Here is a 9512-nt window from a genome sequence, read left to right on the forward strand (position 1 = left end):
TCAAAGAACCTATTCAGATTGGACACTTGGTTTTTCCCCATGACCCCAGTAATCTTCAATAGCTCTCTTACTTTTTGATATGATACAATATACAATGCTATCTTTTAGATTTCCTGCCTTATAATGGGAATTATTTCTTCAAGAACCCCTGAAGAATTCCATTATCATTTCTTGAAATCTAGGTCTGCTGGAAAATATTCATTCAGGTTTGTTTATTTGAAAAGGTCTTTATTTCTCCTTCATTCTCAAAAGACATTTCCTCTACACAAAGAATTCTTTGATGACAGCCCCCCCTACTCACCACCACTGTTTTAGACTCTACCTTTATCCCTCCTTGTCTTCTGTTTTGCATAGTTTCTGAGAAGCATTCTACTTTCAGTTCTACTTCTGTATGTGATATAACTTTATTTCGGGCTCACTTCTAGATCTTCAGTTTATTTTTACCTTTTAGATAGAATATCATATGTCCACGTTTTTGTTTTTCCTTATTTTGCTGAATTTCTTGGTTTTGTGCTGTCAATTTCTTTCACTATTTTTTTTCAGTCACTATCTTCAAGTATTTCTTGTATTCCTTCTATCTCTGTTTTTCTGTTGGGATTTTCCAGTTTCACATGTTAGCTTGTTTGCTATTGTCCCACAGCCCTTAGAAGAGTCTTTTCTCTTTTTATCATTATAATTTTTTCCTCTTTGTGCTTTAGTTTGGCTAATTTCTATCGGTTTGTCTTTTTTCTTACTGATCATTTTTTGATTCTATTGAGTCTACTCATAAGCAATCGTTAGTTCTTTGACTATGTCCTTCACACCTAGCATTTCAACTTAATTTCTCTGTGTAGTTTTCAGTTCAATATTGAAATTTCTCAAGAATTTATGACAATGCTTATCTTTCCTTTTAGACCTTTTAACTTATTTATGAGTCTTATTTTAAATCTCTGTGCGATAGTTCCTGTAATCCAAAAATACCTGATTTTCTTCTGTTAACCTTTTATTCAGTGACATTTACATTTTTTTTTGCCTTTTCCTCTGACCTTTAATTTAGATTTACAGCTTATGTTTTTCACATAGTATAATAGACTCTAACATAAATAGTATAATGCCTTGAAATGGACACATTTCTTCAGTTTGACACGTGTTTTATAGATGGTATGGGAATCAACACAGTCATGGGATGAGCTGGGTTTGAGTTTTGTGTTTCTGTGGTGATTGGTGGTTGGAGAGTTACTTCTGCTCACTGCAGGGGCTGTGGTTGCCTTCTCTTAGACCTGCACCAGGAAGAAGGCTTTCTCTGGTTTTCCACTTTCCTGCAAACATTCTTGCAAGGACTATCCTAAATCTGTGGAGAAAACATTGAGAATTGGTGGAACTCCTCTTTTTGCCATGGCTCTCAGCCATTCTATACTCACCACATCCCACGCTTGAACTTTAGCAATTTGTTGAATCAATTTTCACTCACTAGTTTGGGGGCCTATTTTCCTTCCATATTGTGACCCATGTAAGTCAGAGCTCACATCCTATCTTTTCCTGGATGGACTTATCCTTCTTGAGATTTGTGCTATTTGGTTGCTCTGCAATCTCAGTTAACCAATGATTTTACCGGTAGTTATGATTTTGTAGTTCACGGAAACATTCTTGTTTTAAGATGGAACCAATGCTCTTTCTAGCTTTTTGCAACCTAGGTGGAAGGTAGAACAGTCTCAACTAATTAACTTGGTTTTTTTTTTAGAGCAGTTTTAAATTCACAGCAAAGTTAGGCAGAAAGTACGAAGAATTCCCGCATATGCCCTCCTGCTCTCTCCACCCCTCAATACACACACAACCTTCCTAGTATAACCAATTTGCATAAGAATGGTATATTTTTATTTTACTTTATTACTTAAAAAATTTTGGTGATTTAATTATCTTTCAAACTGAGGCATAATTGACATACAACATTATATTAGGTTCAGCTGTACAGTGTAGTGATTCAGTGTTTGTATGTATTGCAAAATGATCACCACAATAAGTGCAGTAACCATCAATCACCATGCTGCTGCTGCTGCTAAGTTGCTTCAGTCGTGTCTGACTCTTGCAGCCCCACAGACAGCAGCCCACCAAGCTCTCCTGTCCCTGGTTTTCTCAAGGCAACATAGGTAGTTACTAAATTTTTTTCTTGATTGAGTTATGGGTATCAAACTATCCTTGAATTCCTGAGATGATCGTGATGCATGACTCTTTTTAATATACTCATGTATTTCTTTCTCAGCAACTTCTCTGTTGCTGATGTCCTATACCGCAAGCATTGTTCCTCAGAAGCTGGTACATTTTCTTGCAGAACATCAAGTAATTCCACATAGGAGCTGTGCAGCCCAGTTATTTTCCTTGCTAGGTTTGGGTAAGTTTGGGATTTTCCCTCAGCAGTGATGGCCTATGATCACTATGTGGCAGTGTGTGATTCCAAGTTACTGATGAAGAAGACAGTCCTAAAGGAATATACTGTATGATTTTACTTCTATATAATTCTTGAAATGTTAAAATTATAGATCGAGAGAACAGATGGTAATAACTAGAGGTTAAAAGGAGACATGCTAATAAAGTAATGCTTAAAATTCTCCAAGCCAGGCTTTAGCAGCTGGTTTTAGAAAAGGCAGAGGAACCAGAGATTAAATTACCAACATCCGCTGGATCATGGAAAAAGCAAGAGAGTTCCAGAAAAACATCTGTTTCTGCTTTATTGACTATGCCAAAGCCTTCGACTGTGTGGATCACAAGAAACTATGGAAAATTCTGAAAGAGATGGGAATCCCAGACCACCTGACCTGCCTCTTGAGAAATCTGTATGCAGGTCAGGAAGCAACAGTTAGAACTGGTCATGGAACAACAGACTGGTTCTAAATAGGAAAAGGAGTACATCAAGGCTGTATATTGTCACCCTGCTTATTTAACTTATATGCAGAGTACATCATGAGAAATGCTGGACTGGAAGAAACACAAGCTGGAATCAAGATTGTTGGGAAAAATATCAATAACCTCAGATATGCAGATGACACCACCCTTAAGGCAGAAAGTGAAGGGGAACTCAAAAGGCTCTTGATGAAAGTGAAAGAGGAGAGTGAAAAAGTTGGCTTAAAGCTCAACATTCAGAAAACGAAGATCATGGCATCTGGTCCCATCACTTCATGGGAAATAGATGGGGAAACAGTGGAAACAGTGAGAGACTTTATTTTTCTGAGCTCCAAAATCATTGCAGATGGTGATTGCAGCCATGAAATTAAAAGATGCTTACTCCTTGGAAGGAAAGTTATGACCAACCTAGACAGCATGTTAAAAAGCAGAGATATTACTTTGCCAACAAAGGTCCGTCTAGTCAAGGCTATGGTTTTTCCAGTGGTCATGTATGGATGCGAGAGTTGGACTATAAGGAAAGCAGAGCACCGAAGAATTGATGCTTTTGAACCGTGGTGTTGGAGAAGACTCTTAAGAATCCCTTGGACTGCAAGGAGATCCAACCAATCCATCCTAAAGGAGATCAGTCCTGGGTGTTCATTGGAAGATGTTGAAGCTGAAGCTCCAATACTTTGGCCACCTGATGTGAAGAGCTGACTCATTGGAAAAGACCCTGATGCTGGGAAAGATTGAGGGCAGGAGGAGAAGGGGATGACAGAGGATGAGATGGTTGGATGGCATCACCGACTCAATGGACATGAGTTTGGGTGGACTCCAGGAGTTAGTGATGGACAGGGAGGCCTGGCATGCTGCGGTTCATGGGGTTGCAAAGAGTCAGACATGACTGAGCGACTGAACTGAACTGAACTGAAAGGCTGGACAGAAACAGATGTGGCTATAAGAGGACAACATGAAAGATTCTTGTGGTGATGGAAATGTTCTGTATCAATGCCAATATATTGTGATATTGTATTACTACATTATCATATTAGTCATACCACATGACTATAATTACATAATTACCTTGTTTATCATACTATCTTATGATATTGTACTGTAGCTTTGCAAGATGCTTCCATTGTGAGAAACTGGTAAGTCAGTATAAGCAGTACTTCTGTATTATTGCTTATGACACATTAATCTATAATCTCTATAAATATAAACTTAAAATTTGAAAAAGTGTAGAAGTTTCATCCTTTGTCAAGATTTTTGGATGACCTTATTGCTTTTCTGTTTTTTTTTTTATTAATTGCTAAAACTCCCTTTGTCAATTTATTGTTGATTTAGATTTTTTAAATATAAATATAATTTAATGGTTTATAGCTGATTATCTTAATTTTTAAACAATTTAAAGGTTACTTTCCATTTACAGTTGTTACAAAATATTGGCTATATTCCTCATGTTGTGCAGTATATCCTTAAGCCTATCTTACAGCCAATGATTTGTACCTCCTTTTCTTCTACCCTTATATTGCCCCTCCCCATTGGTAATCACTGGGCTATTCTCTATATCCACGAGACTACTTATTTTTTGGTACATTCACTAGTTTGTTGTATTTTTTAGATTTTGCATATAAGTCACGTGATGCAATATTATTTTTTGCTGTCTGACAACTTAGCATAATTCTCTTCAAGACCGTCCATGTTGCTGCAATGGCAAAATTTTTTTAATGGCTTAGTAGTATTCCATTGTGTATATATACATATACACCACATCTTCTTTATCCATTTGTCTGTGGATGGACACTTAGATTGCTTCCATATCTTGGGTTTTTAAATCTGCCTATGTGATGCTATCACTTTTGGAGCTTAAGTAGTATCATGAGACATGTACTAGAATGTCTATCATACTGGCCATGCTCACAGAACCAATTAGACTGCACATATATCAGGGGACTGAAGCACATCTCTCCCATTTCTAGAAGAAGAAATAAGGGCATCTGGAGTCCAAAGAGGAAGAACTGGTATTTACACTAGATTTAGATGCAGCCCCAGTCAGTTCTTCCTAGATTGGGACACTGAAGGCTAAAGTTTGTTTTGGGTTATAGGAGAACATCCTAAAACCTCAGTGAGCTGGCTTCTGTGGCTTTTTAGAATGACCGAGGGCTGTAATGAAGATGTTGGTGGGAGAAGGATGGAGAACAGCCATCCACAGGGGGAAGGGCAGCGTGGAGGCCCTGCCCTTGTGAATTGCGAGTGGGGCAGCAATTACCACCCTAATGCACGGGGCCCCTGAGGGGAATCCCTATGTTGCCAGTGAAGCTGGTGCCAAGGCTCATTAGGTCTGCGTTGGAGCTGTTTTTGGAGCTCTCATCAACTTCCTCCCAGTAGTGTCCCTCACAGTCACAGTTAGTCCCAGGTGACTTGCTGGAACCCAAGGAATTTGGGTGTATCTATTCTATATGGTCCTTCCCTTTGTTGGAGGAGAAAACCCTTTACGTCAACATAGACACTGATGGTAGCGTAAGTGTGTATCTTGTCAGATACTGATTAATGTTTGAGAGTCATCAGCAGCATGTGGGAGTGTGGGTTTAGAAGATATAGAAACAGAAGTGATGTGACTTGTTAGAAACTTTGGGTCAAGGATATGTAACATGACTGGTGAAATTGTTCGCCCTAAGTGTTGGTGCAAATGTATTAAAATAACTGCTTTGCTTAAGTTTTAGGCTTATGTACCTTTTTTTCTGCAGGCTTCTCAACTCTAAGGTTTAGTACTGACATAAAGATGAAGTCAGGGAAGCCCAAAAGTATAAAATTTTTAGTTAGGTATTGATATTAACTAGCAGATAGTAGGAATATTATATTTCCAAAAAAGATAACTGTCAATTGCTTAAAGCCTCATGTTTCAATTTTTCTGAAGGCTTTTGTACCCAAGATATAATTTTCCTTTTTAATAACAAATAAATTAAAATTTAAGACAATTAATGGCTTATGCAGAGACCTTAGGAACTCAAGACAGTGAACTGGAGTTAGGATCTCGGTCTCCCAACTCATCCCAGGCTTGGTTCCTCAAGAATTGTCTGTAGAGACTGCACTGTGGAGATTTGGAGACAGCTGGAATTACCCTTCAAAAGAAAATCTTAGTGTTAGCAACAAGGGTAAAGACAAGAGACAAAAATAAGGTGAGGATTTATCCATTGAGGCTGTAATGAAATACATCACCAAAGGTGAATGTCAGGATTGCACATGTTTGAGAAACGGGGTGTCATAATTGGTCTAAGTTTGTGTGAAGTCAGGTCACCAAATCAGATTGGAAGGAGATCACAGGACTTGAACAAGAATAAATTAATTGTTCTTTCAGTGTGTCAAACCCATCTGTGAGATATCAGCCACCCTGAAGATCGTGGGCTCTCTGTTTCTATAGAGTAAGATGATGCAAATAGTCCTTCTTAGGCATGATATGCTCGCTGTCTACATCAAGCAACTCTCCAATCATGAGTCAGAGAAAATTTCTCTAAATGAAAGTATGGACAGTGTCTATGAAAGTGACTATGGACACTTCAGCTTTATAGAGGTATGGGCGCTGAGTCATTTTGATCAACATGAAAGAAACACGTCTGCAGGTTGTGAGAGCTACCTTAATGTGTTTTTGTATTCAGGATTCTTACTTGTCTCAGCCAAGTTTGTCAAGAATGCGAATGAAAATCAAATAGCTTTAAGCTTAAATAAACACATTTCTTTACTTAAGTGAATTACAACTGAATGAAGTTGAACTTTTTAATTTGTTGTTAAGCCATGTAAAATGAGTTGCACTGGGAATCTGAAAACTAATTTTCTTTTTATTTCTCTGTCATAGAGAGAAGGCATTTTGGTTGTATTTGCTGTCAGTATTAATAACTGGACTAATGGGACAAGGCACATGGAGATACTCTTACCTAGAGTCACCAAAGGGTGTATTTTAACAATGAATAATTGGTCTTTGCTCTCCAAACCTCATAGCTGATTTTCCTTTAGTTTCTGTATCATTCCTCATCCCTTCTCCATTTGTAAGGGTTTCAGTTTTCCTTCTTGCATCATCTATCTTAAAGAGTTACAAGACCAAGTAAATCACATTTTAAAACCCCCATTTTATGCTAATTATATCTTAAAAATTCAGGATAATATCAACAGAAAAGGAATAAATTACTAATATTTGAGTTTCAAGCAATCATGATTGGGCAAGTGGGAGATAATATGTAACAGAATATTTCAATGGCAACTTCATATTATATCACTTGCTGTTTCACAATAATTTCCCTACCTCCACCACAGACCATAAAGCAGAGGCATGAAGAAGTCTTTCCTCTGTGATGCTCATGTCTAAGATGAACCACAGGGTTCATTTGTCAATACTGTGTCTTGAGCATGTAGCTTGGATTATTTATTTTTGACTAGACGAAGAAAACTCAAAACATTTTGAGAGGTGTAGTTTGTGTAGTATGAGGAAGATATGGCCTAAAGCATGTAAAATAGCTCCTTATCATTAAAGAAGCATTGCGTGTGTGTATGCTAATAGCCCTAAAGGACCATTAGGTACCTGCAGGGAGATAAATCAGCTAGAGTTGGGACAAATCCTGAAAAAAGAACACAGACTGTCTTGTGGGGAAGGAAGCATTAACAAGACCAACTCTTACCTGTGTTTATCTTCAAAGCTGGCTTTTGAACAAGAGCTGTGTTCCTGGTTCCATGTGAGGAGGGTTTTGCTCTATTGTTTCTATTAAGGAAAGAAACAATTATTTTGTGGGATTAAATACCCACAGAAGTCCATTTTGGGCTTCCCTGGTGGCTCAGAGGTTAAAGCGTCTGCGTCCAATGTGGGAGACCCGGGTTCGATCCCTGGGTCGGGAAGATCCCCTGGAGAAGGAAATGGTAACCCACTCCAGTATTCTTGCCTGGAGAATCCCATGGATGGAGAAGCCTGGTAGGCTACAGTCCACGGGGTCGCAAAGAGTCGGACACGACTGAGCAACTTCACTAAAGTCCATTTTACCTGTTGACATCAATGAACAACACATGTTTACAGATAGCATCAAATCCCTATAAAGTTGAAAATACCAAGCTTTAGCTTTCTGACATCAAGCATTTAGATATACACACACTATCTACCAGTTATTTAATTGTGCATCCTGAGACCTACTAGGAATCTAGCTCTATTCAGCTGAAAGTTGATCCAAGGTAACAGTAATGTTGGAGACAGTGTTCATTACAGGTATGTGAAAACCATCAGACAAGTCCCATTTCCCTCCTTTATTCAGCTATACATTTACAGATGTTATTTCTATATTCTTAGTCTGCCAGGCATCTTAAAGGGTTTCCATGACTGTAGAAAATAGGAATATTTTGACATCAATTATTTTGAATTTAAATTATTTTAAAATCAAGGAAATTGCCTATATATATATATATATGTATATATATATATATACACATACACACTGATGGGTTAAAAATAACTAGCTGACATATCCATGAAAGGTATTTAAGTATTAACAGGTTATTTTAGTAAAATGCTTTGCCCTAAAAAGCATGCATGATAATGAATGCTAAAATTAATAAATAAAAAACATGTCAGGTTCTAATGAATGAGTATTCAGACACTCCTTGCCCATGATGTGCTTAATTCTGTAAGCACTTACACATCACAAGATTTGTTTGTGCATGAAAGAGGTATATTTGTATTTTAGGACAACCAGCTAATGATGAGTGTAAGGTGAAGTGCAGAGGGAAGTATGTTTCTCTCCAAGGGAGAGCTTAGGTTGCAACCAGTACCTATTCTGTTAAAGTCCTGCCACCAGTAATAGTTCAAAAAGTAACTTCTTCATAAATTGCTTACATTTGACCTTAAATACACATACTAGTTATAAAATATGATCACATTCTCTACATAAAAGTTTAAATCTCTAACCCAATCACATATCTGGTAAGTTCATGAAAACAAGATTTAACTTCAGATCTCTCCATGAGACACTAGCCTTGTTTGTACTATCTGTGTGCCACTTCTGAATTTTTTCTTGGTAGATTATTTATTCATTTCCTCATGTTTGGTGTAGCATATTTATGTAGGGTTATCCTTGACTTCGAAACATGTTTATCAGCATTGTTTATCAACTTACCTCTCATTGTCACCTACCATCCCCTCTTGTCCTGGAAACTAGTGTAAATTGGAAGGATATAAAATTGCACTGCATTATTGCCAGGCTATGAAGAACTCCCTCAGACCATTCTATACTTTAGAAGGCAATGGCTTGCATTACTTGTGTGGAGTAGATGTAATGCGTACCAGAATCAGGCCTGACATCTTGGCCGAAAACACTCTAAAACATTTGGCTAAGGCTGGAAGGTTGAATACAGTATGCATTCTTTTAAGAAGTTATTCTTACAGTTAATTCAACAGCTTCTACAATTTTTGTCTCTCTCTGCAGATTAATAACCTCACCTTTTTTAAAATGGGAACAAATAACGAGACTTGGGTGAGAGAATTCATTCTCCTCGGCCTGTCCAGTGACTGGGACACTCAGGTCACTCTCTTCGTCCTGTTCTCAGCCACTTACCTGCTGACCCTGCTGGGGAACGTCCTCATTGTTCTTCTGATCAGACTGGACAGCCGACTCCAC

At 37.9% G+C, this 9512-nt stretch overlaps 1 pseudogene; it reads left to right on the forward strand.

The window, feature by feature from the left end:
• Nucleotides 1-9344: 9344 nt before the first annotated feature.
• LOC120877714 overlaps nucleotides 9345-9512 on the forward strand; it is an 818-nt pseudogene continuing 650 nt past the window's right edge.

This window comes from Oryx dammah, unplaced genomic scaffold (genome assembly GCF_014754425.2).
Source record: "Oryx dammah isolate SB20612 unplaced genomic scaffold, SCBI_Odam_1.1 HiC_scaffold_18, whole genome shotgun sequence".
NCBI classification, from domain to species: Eukaryota; Metazoa; Chordata; class Mammalia; order Artiodactyla; family Bovidae; genus Oryx; species Oryx dammah.